This window comes from Puntigrus tetrazona, chromosome 18, assembly GCF_018831695.1.
Source record: "Puntigrus tetrazona isolate hp1 chromosome 18, ASM1883169v1, whole genome shotgun sequence".
Lineage (NCBI taxonomy): Eukaryota > Metazoa > Chordata > Actinopteri > Cypriniformes > Cyprinidae > Puntigrus > Puntigrus tetrazona.
The window spans coordinates 10,513,156-10,526,398 of NC_056716.1; positions in this window are offsets into that span (position 1 = coordinate 10,513,156).

Sequence of the window (13,243 nt, forward strand, 5' to 3'; positions counted from 1 at the left end):
TCTGTAGATATATATTATTATAATTATTAACAGTTTTTCATTAAATATAGTGCCTACTCAGATACTGCCATTTTGGACCCAGCAGTTGTTCATTAATATGATGTAACTATTACAGCTATTGAAAAAAGGGATGGGTTAATGAAAATCTTCCCTTTTGCATTAAACTGTATGACTTTTGTAACAGTTAGGATCACTGTCTCATCCTTGTGTTGTCTCTTGCTGTGTCCGAAATCACATACTACTTGAGTAGGTACTACATTTGAATTTGAATATACTGCCCGACCATTAAAACTGTACGTTCTATATAGTATGAATGAGGGTAGTATGTTCACGTTGCCACATGTCATGTGTTGTCACAAAAAAAAAAATAACCTTGATGTGTTCAGTAATAATTTAACAACCTTTTACATCTGATTCTTAAAATCATCAAAAGAGCTGCCTTTCCTTTTTCCACCACTTTTTCGAATATGACGTCTCCTCTCCTGTGGCCTCATGGGATAGTAAAGTGTCCATCATATGCATGCTGTAGAATTCAGGCGAAAGCAGTCGGTCATCCGAGTACTTCTCGTCTACTGTTTTCTGAATACTATGAATTCAGACATACTACACACCTGCATACTGTTTTTCACATGCTATATAGTATAGTGTATGTGTCCTGCATTGTGATTGTAAGCTGATCAGTCCCAGCTTGTTAGCAGGACTATTTAAGAACTGCTAATGCTCTTTGTCAGATCTTTGATTTGTCCACTGCACTTCTGGCCAGTGTATTCTGCTATCCTGTTTCCTTGCGTGTTTGGTTCCTGCTCTGAATTTCCGTTGATTGGTACATTGGTTGCATATTTAGTCCCTTACCCAGTTAGCGAACACTGTGCACAACCTTGATTTCATAACATTATCCGAGACCTCTTGATGAACAACAATGTGTATTTGACTGTATTGACTACCTAAGCTTCAAAAACATCATGGTGAAGAATACTTATCCTTTGCTGTTGAGGTCTTCAGTGTTCGAGCGTTTGCAGGGAGCATCCATCTTCACCAAATTAGATTTGCGTAACATCTATCATTTGGATCACATAAGGGAGAGGGATGACTGGAAAACTGCATTTAACACCCCAGGGGGCATTTTCAATATTTCTACATGCCAATTTCTACCTGTGTTTAATTCGCAACTTCAGTTCCTCTGACGGCCTTGACCTCCACCAAGGCAGTATTCATTTGGTCCAGTGGAGGCAAAACTCAATTTTTCAACCTGAAGATTCCCCCTGATCCCACACATCAGCGTCAGAGGTACAGTGCTGTCTCAGCATGCTTCCTCGGATGACAAGATGCATCTGTGCGCCTTTTTTCCATCGATTTTCTCCTGCTCAACATAATTACGACAGTGGTAAAAGAGAGTTGCTGGCCATTAAGTTAGCATTGGAGAAATGGCGTCACTGGTTAGAGTGTTTGGGATTACCGTTAATTGTCTGGACTGATTATAAGAACCTTGAGTATATCAATGTATATTTAGATTTTTCCAAGCATCATGCAAGACAATCTTCTCCTGATTGCATAATACCTGATAATACTATAATACAACTTGGGAGATCGAATCGAAGGTTAGCACAGCCTCAGAAGGCATAACGCCTCCACCCGTGTGTCCACCGACCCACTTATTTGTGCCAGAGGGGTTACAGTCCGACTTAATTCGGTGAGGTCATTGATCTAATATGGCTTGCCATCCAGAAATTGGTCACAATAGTTTTCTTGTTACACAATGATTCTGGTTGCATTTCTATGGCTTGCAACATTCTGGATTTTATTTTGGGCTGCTAAGTCTGTGCAACTGCTGTCTGTTCCATTTCGAGCCCCTGGTCCCACATTGCACTAGATTTCGTAAATGCCCTACTGGGCGTTTTGACCGTAGTGGATTGATTCTCAAAGATTCTCAAAGTGGAGAGAGTTTTGTTGTTTACTAGGGGTGAGTGTTATTCTGTCCTTGGGTTCCACCCTCTGAGCAACGGCCAGACTGAGCAGGCCAACCAGGATCTGGAGAGAGTGTTGCGATGTTTGGTAGCACAGAATCCCAAGACGTATCTTTCCTAGTCTGGAGTCTGAAATCGTGGTCCCCTGTGCTTATGCCTTCATCCAGAGGTGCCATTGGAGCTGGAGAAGTTGGGTTCCTGAAAAAGAGAAGTTGGGTTCCTGCCAGGGACATTCTGGATCACTCCCTTATTGATTACAATCAAAGGATAAAATCGGGTAAGGTAAACTCTGAAGGCACTGCTTTGGATTTCCGTTGTGAATTGGCTGTATGTTGCGTCCCTGCTCAGTTTCCATCTCCTGTCTGTTTATTCTTTTCTGAACTGTTAATAAACTGTTATTACATTCACAACTGAATTTGCCATTTTGATTTCATAACAGTATTTATCATTTGCATTCATGTGCATTCAAATGTGTCACATCAAGATGTGCTGTCTTTTTTTTAGGTCTGATTTTAATTTAAATAAATAAACAAATGTTTCTCCTGAGCTTTCACAGCAAGCTTGAATATTTACACTTAAGTATTTGACAGACACTTCTTTGCTATAGGCTACTTTAAAAATAATTAATGTATCGCTAGAAATCAACCCAAACCCTTAATTTTGTTAGTGCCCTGCTCTATTGCTTGGGCTACAAAAAAGTATGGAAAGGCATAAAAAGCACTTTAAATTTCAGTGTTTTGTGGCCTTTATGTTGCTTTTCTGGTACATTTTGCTTTTATTTCATTTTTGTGTCATTTTGAATTGCATCTGCTAAAAATAAAGCCAAAATCCATCTTGCTCAGGTCTGTTCGATAATCCTTTTGATAAAATGATTCGGTTCTCTCACGACAGTCTAAGGCAGCCATGTATTTCACTCAAGCTTATGGTTCTGATCTAAATGTCTTATTGTTTTGAATGACTCATCAGATGAGAGATTTATCCACCTGCTTAGACACTGATGCTGCAGTATTCTCTCTTCAAAAACACACAAACACATATGCTTATGCTTTTGCACATATACACAAGAATACATATATGTATTTATGCTGATTTTACACATTTGTGCATAAAAATCTACACACATGTGGAAAAACAAATATGTGGAATCAAAGTTAAATTAAATGCTCATAAACTAATAAAGGAAACACAAACATACTCTGAGCTGAAAACAAACAAACAGAGGGCTGAAGATTGCACTGTTCTGACAGGCATGACTATCTTTAAGCTTAACACACACACAAACAGACATACACACACACACAGCCAACAGGAAATGAGCTTACTGTGTGTTTCATGATTGATAGCTGTTATCACTATATTTACCAGAGGAAAGAAAGAAATACAGAAAGAAAGAAAGAAAGAAAGAAAGAAGGGTTGTTAGATATGTAAAGAAAGCTCTAAGTTAAACATTATAGAATATATCAGAACATAATTTTTAATGTTTTAATGTCTTTTTTTTAAATAAAATTGCAGTTGTTAAAAAATATGGAGTCTTGCTGTACTGTGAGGATGAATAGTTGTGCTACGAAGGTAAATCAGTAGCAAAACTTGAACTTACTCATTTAATGGTGAGAGAACAGAGCTGGGGGGCGGGCCTGAGCTAAGAATGAAGATATTTTATTGGTCTGACCAATGAACAGGCATTGGTACTTGCCCTGCAGAAAGATTTTTTTAATTACATATGTATCAGTTATTTGTTTTAATTGAATATTCTTAGCTTATACAGGATTTTAAGACACTGCATTCAATGTGTAATTTAGGTATTACAGTTCAGTGCTGTTTGGTTAATTTCTAGATTTTGTTACTAAATTAAATGAGCAATAACTATGATCTATGAAAGACCATTTCAAATCTAGCATTTTTATAGTTTATTGTTTATATTACAATTAGTGTAGTGTTTAGGGTTAAAATAGAGAAAATGTTTTTAAATTCCAGTGCAAAGAGACAATTTTGAGGCATTTGGTGGCCAGAAAGATAATATTCATATGTAATGCCATGGTTTAACAACTAGATGACCTTTATGGCTGTTTAATAATTACATGTATTTATCTCTACTCTAGTTGTTCAAAACTAGAGCACTGCCGATCATGTCTGTTTTTTTTTTTTTGTCTCAGCCTTTTAATGTACATTTAGACATTATCAAACAATCAATTTGTATAAGTTGCATTTTAAAAAATCACATTACTGACAAGGAATAATAAGGACTGAATAGGAATTTAAATCAATGAAAAAAGTTCTAATTATTACAAAACAAATCATTAAAATACTAAAAACAACAGTTACTGTTGGTATAAATTTTCGTGTAAGCATTACAGAAAAAAGTTATTTCAAAATACCCATCTTGAAGACTGTATTGTAAATGCAGTCAGTTTTGTCTTAAGTGAATTTAAACAGTTGGGAGAAATACAGCTGTTTCACAATATTTGATCTATGCATCAGATCTCAACCTGCACCTGTCAACAGTGTGATATATGTTAATTAAACAAAAGAAAAGTAGAAAATCACTGAAACACTTATTAACTTTAATAAGAATCATCTATATGTAATTATTAGTATTATTATTGCATTAGTTTATTATGTTTTGCTTTCTAGCTTCAAAAAATATGTTTGTTTTTCTGGGTCTGAATCAATCCTTACATAATGTAATTTATTGTAATTAATGTAACTATAAATGCTTTTTAAAAAATAAAACAGGTGTGAGTTGGCTGTGACTTATGGTAAGAATATGAAAGGCTTTTATGTGTATTGTACAGACTAGGTTTATTCTTCCAAAAAAAAAAGCCCTGTCTAAGAGGTCTGTGTACTTTATTATTTTATTTTTGTAACCCAGAAATTATGCAATTTCTTCTTTAATGATTCAAACAATGATGGATATAATAATCATACACAAACTAATTTTGATTACTTGAAACTTGAGAACCTGGGTGCGGGAGCCCAGCTAGCTCCCACTGCTGGCTGGATGTTACAGAAACCCCACTGACCCCCTCTTCGCCTAGAGTCTAGCAACTCATTCACCTGATAGGCGAGAGCCCTGTCTATATACAGAGGTGGCGGCATTCTGGGGACTCATGACCAGGGTCAGCATCCAAGTGGACCGGTTTGAGGAGCAAGACATGGAAGGATGGAGAGATACGATAATTAGCAGGAACCTCAAGCATGTACGTTACTTCATTAATTCTCTCTAGAATTTTGAAAGGGCCAACATACATTGGGCTGAGCTTCCTGTTTAGTAGCCGCAACTTGATGTCCCTGGTAGAAAGGGACCTATGTTGCTCCCTGCTACAGTAGGTTCTAAAGTAACGGCCAATCTTCTGATTGAGTCGTTCGACTTGACCATTTGATTGGGGGTGGTAGCCAGAGGTAAGACTGACATTAATATCAAGCTGCTTGCAGAACGCCTGCCAAACTTGAGATGTGAACTGGATGCTGCGATCACTGACGATGCCCTTCGTTAGTCCGTAAATTCAAAAGACGTAATGAAAGAAAACTTGAGCAGTTTCCATTGCAATAGGGAGTCCCTTAAGTCGGATTAGACGACATGATTTTGAGAAACGGTCGATCACAACAAGTATGGTGGTACAATTCTCTGAGGTAGGTAGATCAGTTACGAAATCTATTGAAAGATGGGACCAGGGACGTTTAGGGATAGGCAGAGGCTGGAGGAGGCCAGAAGGTACTTCTCTGACCATCTCGGGCCACCAGAACGAGTTCTGCACCAGGCGAATAGTTCGAGATATGCCGGGATGTCCTGCACTCAGGGAGGTGTGAACCCATTGCATAATGTGATGTCTCAAGTTGGATGGGACATATTGCTTGTTGGGAGGACATTGGTCAGGTGGGGGTTCTTGTTGTTGAGCCTGTTGTATTTCTTCCATTATATCCCAGGATACGGCGCCAAGACTACAGTGGGTGGTAGGATGGTTTCTGGGTCAGAGGTGTTGAATAATTCAATTCAATTCAATTCAATTCAATTCAATTCAAGTTTATTTGTATAGCGCTTTTTACAATGGCTATTGTTCCAAAGCAGCTTCACAAAAGCAAATTATTATATAACAAAAGCAAATCATTCCACAGACAAAAGCAAGTCACTACACAGCAGGATGCGTTACAAAATAGCAGGATGAATTACAATGCAGAAAGTTCAAGATAGAATTAGTCCAGACAGAAGGTTGAGTTTTCCTCGACGTCATCGCAGGAAGGTTATCTCCTCACTGGGTCCACTGGAGAGGCTCGGTAACTAGATGCCTCGGGATGTACATCCCGAGGTGGAGACAAAAGGATAATTAGAGTAGCGGCCATTCATACTATTGGGAATCACGATGTACTGTAGCATAGGTTTATGTTAATCTTCTACGTATGCTTTGCTAAAAAGATATGTCTTTAGCCTAGACTTAAACTGAGAGAGTGTGTCAGATCCCTGAACGTTTGCAGGAAGGTTATTCCAGAGTTTGGGTGCCAAATGTGAAAACGCTCGACCACCTTTAGTAGACTTTGCTATACGAGGAACTACCAGGAGCCCTGAGTTTTGAGATCTTAAAGAGCGTGACGGGTTGTAGCTTGACAGAAGGCTGGCCAGATAAATTGGGGCTAAACCATTTAGAGCCTTGTAGGTCAGTAACAGTACTTTATAATCAATTCGAAATGAACAGGCAGCCAGTGCAGGAGGATAAAACTGGGGTTATATGATCATATTTCCTTGTCCTGGTAAGAACTCGAGCGGCTGCGTTCTGCACTAACTGAAGCTTGTTTATTGAAGATGCTGGACAACCAGCGAGCAGCGCATTACAGTAATCCAGTCTAGATGTCATGAACGCATGAACTAGCTTTTCTGCATCTGAGAGAGAGAGCATGTGTCTGAGTTTAGCAATATTTCTAAGATGAAAGTAGGCAGATTTTGTAACATGAGTGATATGGTGTTCGAAGGACAGGTTGCTGTCAATATCACACCCAAGTCTTTAACTGTCGGAGTAATGTTTATATCACATCCATCTAATTGTAGTTTGAGCTCAGAAATTTGCTGTAAACATGAATTTGGTCCGATAAGAAGCACCTCTGTTTTATTAGAGTTTAATAGAAGAAAATTTCTAGTCATCCAGTCTTTTATGTCTTTAACACACTCTGTTAATTTAGACATTTCTGATAACTTATCAGGCTTAGATGAAATGTATAGCTGTGTGTCATCTGCATAACAGTGGAAATTAACCCTGTGCTTTCTAATAATGTTCCCCAGGGGCAGCATGTATATAGAGAACAGTAAGGGGCCTAGAACTGATCCTTGAGGCACACCACACTTTACAGGCATTGTAGTAGAGCGGTCTCCGTTTATATCTACAAATTGATAACGGTCTGATAGGTATGATTTAATTGGTCATAGCGGCAGGAAAGAGCATCTGCCTTACTGTTCTTGATACCAGGTCGATATGTAATGGTGAATTGAAAGCGGGTGAAGAACAGAGCCCATCGGGCCTTACCGGGATTAAGGCGTTTAGCACCCTTGATATACTCAAGATTTTTGTGGTCTGTCACTTGAAACAACCCTCTAGCCAATGACGTCACTCTTCAATAACAGCTTTCATGGACAGCAGTTCTTTGTTTCACACATCGTAGTTTCTCTCAGCTTGAATGAATTTCAGAGAGAAAAAGGCACATGGGTGCAGTTTACTGGATTTTAGTTTGCAGTTTACTTTACAATAAGAGGCATCAACCTCCACTATAAACGGTAGGTCAGGGTTGGGATGCTGTAGAAAGGGAGCTGAAGTAAACCTCTCCTTTAATGCCTCAAAGGCATGGGTGGCTTCTGGTGTCCATCTCAAGTTGGTGGGCATGCCCTTTAGAAGAGAGGTTAGAGGGGCAGTGACCAGGCTATAGTTGCGAATAAAGTGTTGATAGAAATTCGCAAAACCTTGAAATCTTTGGAGCTCTTTGACAGTGTTAGGTTGAGGCCATTCAGTTACTGTGTTGACCTTCACGTCGTCCATTTTAACCCCCTGTTGACTGATGTGGTAACCCAAGAACTCGGTTTTGGTGGTGTGGAACTCACATTTTTCTGCCTTCACATACAATTGATGCTCCATGAGTCAGGACAGGACTGTTCTTACATAGGTTATATGTTCAGATTCTGACTTAGAGTATATGAGTATGTCAAATGACAAACTGGTTGATAATGTCTCTGAAGATCTCGTTAATAAAAGATTAAGACCTTCCTTAATTCGAATGATGTTGTAGGCACTCCTGAGATCTAACTTGGTGTATATAGTAGCCTCCCGTAATTGTTCAAGGGCAGATGGAACAAGTGGAAGAGGATAGCGAACAGTACCGTTATTAAGGCCCCGGTAATCAATACAGGGAGTCATTGATGGCTGTGATTCGAATGGGGGGAGTACATGGTTGTGTAGGAATCTGGAATTTAGAGATGATACTTTGGTCAATCAGGTTTAGAGCAGCTCCGAAGCCAATCATGGCTGTGAGATCAATAGAAAGTCCATCAGTTTCAAGAGTAGTGGGTAACATGAGTATTTTGTTGCTAAGTAGAGCAAAATTATCCATATTCACCCGGGATTGTTGGGGTTTTTGCGGGCATCCAAGGGTTTTTCCAAGGCTGCGATGTCCTGCAAATCTTCACCCTTACAAGCCGTTTGCAAATCGTTCAAGCTGTGGTGAAACATTGCCTTGAGTGCAATATCGTTCCAGCTACTCTGAGCGGCGAGCGTGCGGAACTCGATAGCATAGTCAGCGGCGGAACGATTTCCTTGAGTGCGATTGATGAGCTGAGTGGAGATATCGCTACCACCAGAAGTCATATAAAAACTTCTTGAATTTGTTGAAGGAAGTAATTTGCGGAATATTTAAGACGTGAATCTGTTTCCCACACCACTGCAGCCCCTGTCAATAGCTCTGCCAGTCAATAACGTCATGAGAAACGCACATTTCTTTTCTAAATTACCCCTTTGATGGTCTAGATACACTTTAACTTGTTCTGCATTACCATCAAACTTATCGGGTACAGCAAATCTTACCATCTGGGGTGTTGGGGGTGGAAGTGCTCAGATAAAATGTCAGATGTTCATTAAATGATTACAGCTTGATCAGTTGCTCCTGGTAACTCTTGAGCAATTCTCCTTGGTAGTTGAACGCAGCTTGAAGATTTGAAACTTCTGCTGGATTTGGTGTAGGCAAAGCATTCTGTAACGAGAATGCTGAGGCAGGGTTGGAATCCATTTGCAGGAGTTTATTGAGGGTTGAGACAACATTTATAAATGGGTAGGCAGGCAGAAGGTCAGAACCAGAACAGCAATCCAATCAGGCAGACAAAACAGAAGGGCAAATCCAACAATCAGGAAACAGGCAGGCATCATCATACGCAAGATCATACACAAGATACCAATAGATAGAATGATAAACGCCCGGGAAGGCAGGTAAACTGGCAATACTTCACATTGTCCTGTTGGAGAGCCTCAGAATATAAAGGAAATGATCAGAGGAGAACCTGGGGGCGGGAGCCCAGCTAGTACTTGGGCGAGGGTTCCCTGTGCTGGCTGGATGTTACATTGGTTTAAAGACTTGGACTCGATTTAGGTGGACTCGAACCCAACACTACAATAAAACATCTTCCTTCTTACACAGTGCACTAGTGAGTTTTGCAACAGGAATGTCACAAAAGGAGTAGCAACCGTCAAAGTGCCAGGATTTGAAGCTGTACTGCCAGATCTGAGGTGCCATATTGGTGCCAACTTGTGCTTGTATAGTGAAACTGAAGTAAAATGTAAATGTGCCGTACACATTTGTGTCTGTCATTTTGTTTACCTGAATGACATTTTACCAATTAATAACTATTAATCTGCAACTACAAATTCTAAACATGGGTGTTGTGATTTTTTGCCAGTGTGTACAAATTCAGATTTTCACATCAGAGCTGTGAGTGTAAATTTCAACTTACATATACAAATATTAATATGACAAGTTTTCACATTCAAATTAGCAAGCTCTCGAGTCTTGCTACTGATTTGCCTTCATATAGTGCTGTGTAAAACAGCACTGAGTGAGAGCTCGGTCTCTTGCCTGTCTGTGATCTGATTGTTTTGACGTTTCTGAAATGGACTGAGAAATGTGCTGCAATGTGCTGATGGGAGGAGAAGAGAGTAGATTGATTGAGAGGACAGGAAATAAGAGGGAATAGAGAGGGAGGAGAGACAGAGAGTGTGTGAAGGTAGACGTTTGTTCAGCAAAAATGCTGCTCGAAATGTCTGAATTTCCACTTCCTTCTTATGTAGAAAACGGCAACAGATTTGACGTTTCTTTCTTTTCATGACTGAATCATCGGCATTTGCTCAATCAGACCTAATTACATCATCAACAAGATATTATTTTATGTCAGGATAATGCTCAGAATGGAATATTAGCATCCTAGATATATATATATATATATATATATATATATATATATATATATATATATATATATATATAAAAAGCATACAAGCAAGCAGTTTAGACAGATGATAGAATTATGAAAAGGCAAAGCTCTGCATTATCTCAACTGCAGTTCCAAAGTAAAGAATAATGAACTTGGCGAAGCTGCCGTCTCCGATCATTAACTGGGATCAAGTCAGCAAAAATCCACCACACAAGAGATGGAAAAAACTATTTATTAAAAATCATTGAGAGCTAAAATTCCTATTAACTTGACTAAAGAGACAAATGACGTTGGAAATAATATGCATCAAAAGCGACAGAAAATACTATACATTTAGTGGCTACAGCTGAATGCTTTACAGCATGGAATTACAATACACTTCAAAAGATTAAAGCTACTAATTTTAGTAGATAGTGAATTCCAAAAATTGATAGATGTCACCATTCAGTTCATACATCTTATATTTTTGCATTTATTTTTCTCTGAAGATGCATCCAGTAGGAAATAGTTAAGAAATAAGTGGTTTTCGTGAATGGTGTATATAGGATGGAGATTAGTTATATATTTTTTTCTGTAAAGAATTTCACCATAATGAAATGCAAGTGTTTCCTCAATGTCAAGGAAAAACCTCATGCTCATTAGCTGTTGCCTCTTTATGAATCAATAGAGAAATTAATCAATAACTCTAGATATATTTAACTGAATCATATGTGTTATTGAAATAAATCTATTCTGTCTTTCATAATTAACATGCATTACGTACCTTGTTTGGAAGACATGTGTGAATGCTTAATTACAAACAGGAGATGAGGAAGAATACAGGCAATAGGTGACTGAACTGTTCCTAACATTTCTTCAGCACTCACTGTAGTTCTGTGAATGTGTTTATTTTCTTTTCTTATTAACACCTCTGCTATCCTTAATCAATAAGTGAATGAATGAATGGTAAATTATTAACGTTAATTTACTCTGCAAATGCAAGCAGGGAATTTAATTTGGGAATTAAGGGTGACAAGTGGTTTAATTAAACATACACGTCTCAAGATTTATTTCATAGCTTGGTAAAGTGAAAAACAAAAGCACTGCATTCGAGGAACTGCTAAAGGGGTCAAGAGTGTGTGAGTTTTAATAAGATATTTTGAAAAATTAATGTCATATAATAAATTAGAAAAGAGCAAAAGCTTGTCTAACAATATGGCAGACATCAACAGTTGATACCTTAAGATGTGCGCGTGGGTTTAAAAACGGGACTTAGTCAATTATAAATATAAATTTTCAAGGAACTGAACCATCGCTTGATCTCATTTGCCACTTTAATGTCTTTCAAATATTTTGAGTTGAAGATATTCAAATAGCAGTCTATGAAACATAATGTAATATTAGATTAAATCTGGAGTTGTGAACGTTTGGCCTGTATAAGCAGACTTTCATGTAGTTTTGATGTGAAGGAGGTCAGTTTGCCCTGCAGCTTCTATTATAAAAGAGAAAAGCGGGAATGAGGCCAGTCAGCATGCATTGGGTCTACACTGCATGCATAATTCACATCTTCAGCTTTAAAAGCTTCAGGATCAGGGATGCCTGGCTTGGTAGCTGGGTTACCTCAGCAGCACCCTTTCTCTTCAACTCTCTCTCATTCGCTCCATTCTGAGAGGCTGAGTAGTCCTATAATACGTGACTGTGGCTCATGCTAAGACCATAAGAATAGGCCGTGATGAAACTGTTTCATGCCTGCTGAAAGTGTGTATTTATTTGTGTGCAACTGTGTGTATCAGTGGGTAAGTCAGATTTTTCAACTGGGTAGTACTGTGCCAAATTATGTCGGTAGCTTGTTTTGTTAGTTGTTTTCCTGCCTAAAATTAGCTTTGAATTTTTAATACCTTTAAATGAATCATTTGGTACAATGCACTTGTTGTGTACATACATACATACATACATATATATATATATATATATATATATATATATATATATATATATATATATATATATATATATGTAATTACATTTGTAATTCACCCTTACAATTATAACCCAACCTTAAACCTACTCATACCAATAAACCTGTCCCTAAATAGCAGCAAAAATATATTACAATATAATATGACCATACACTGTACTTATTTTATGATTTAAGTACAGTTAAGGCCACCTAATATAGAGTGTGACCAGAACACAAACAGTATGTTGCTATGTTATTCTTAATGTTCTGAGCACTTATTAGCATGCAGTTTCTAGGCTGCTTTTGGTGGTTGCTACCCTACCCCCAGGACTCTGTGACATTATCATGTTTGTAGCACGTGCATGAAACAGTGTGAAACGGAATGCTTAAGGTCTAAAGTGTAGTTCATTTGAAGTGTACATGAATGCAGGCGCTCAACACATCATCTTCACTAGTGTGTACACTACTCCAGATGTTATGACGTATAAAGTATATGCAAGGTTACAAAAACTGGATGGTGTACGCATTCTGTTCTGGTGACAAGAGCATACTGTATGTGGACCCTCATGTATGCGAACAAAGTTACAGTTCCATTAATTCCTATATGATTGCAAGGAAAAGGAAAGGAAAAGGAAAAACCTAAACTGTTGCTTTAAGAAGCTTAATGAAAAGAAACCAAAAGAATTTGCAATCAACCTTAACAGGGTTCGGTTTTCCAACAAAACTTCTACTCTCGAATGTGAAGTCTCAATTTAGGCGCAACCCTACCCTGTTCCAGAACCTTGTCTCGTGTTTTAAACCCTTTAATAAACTAAATCAGATCCATTTTAATTCTACGTTGTCTTTAAACACATGCTAAATGAAAGTTGACATGGCACTGTGCGTCTG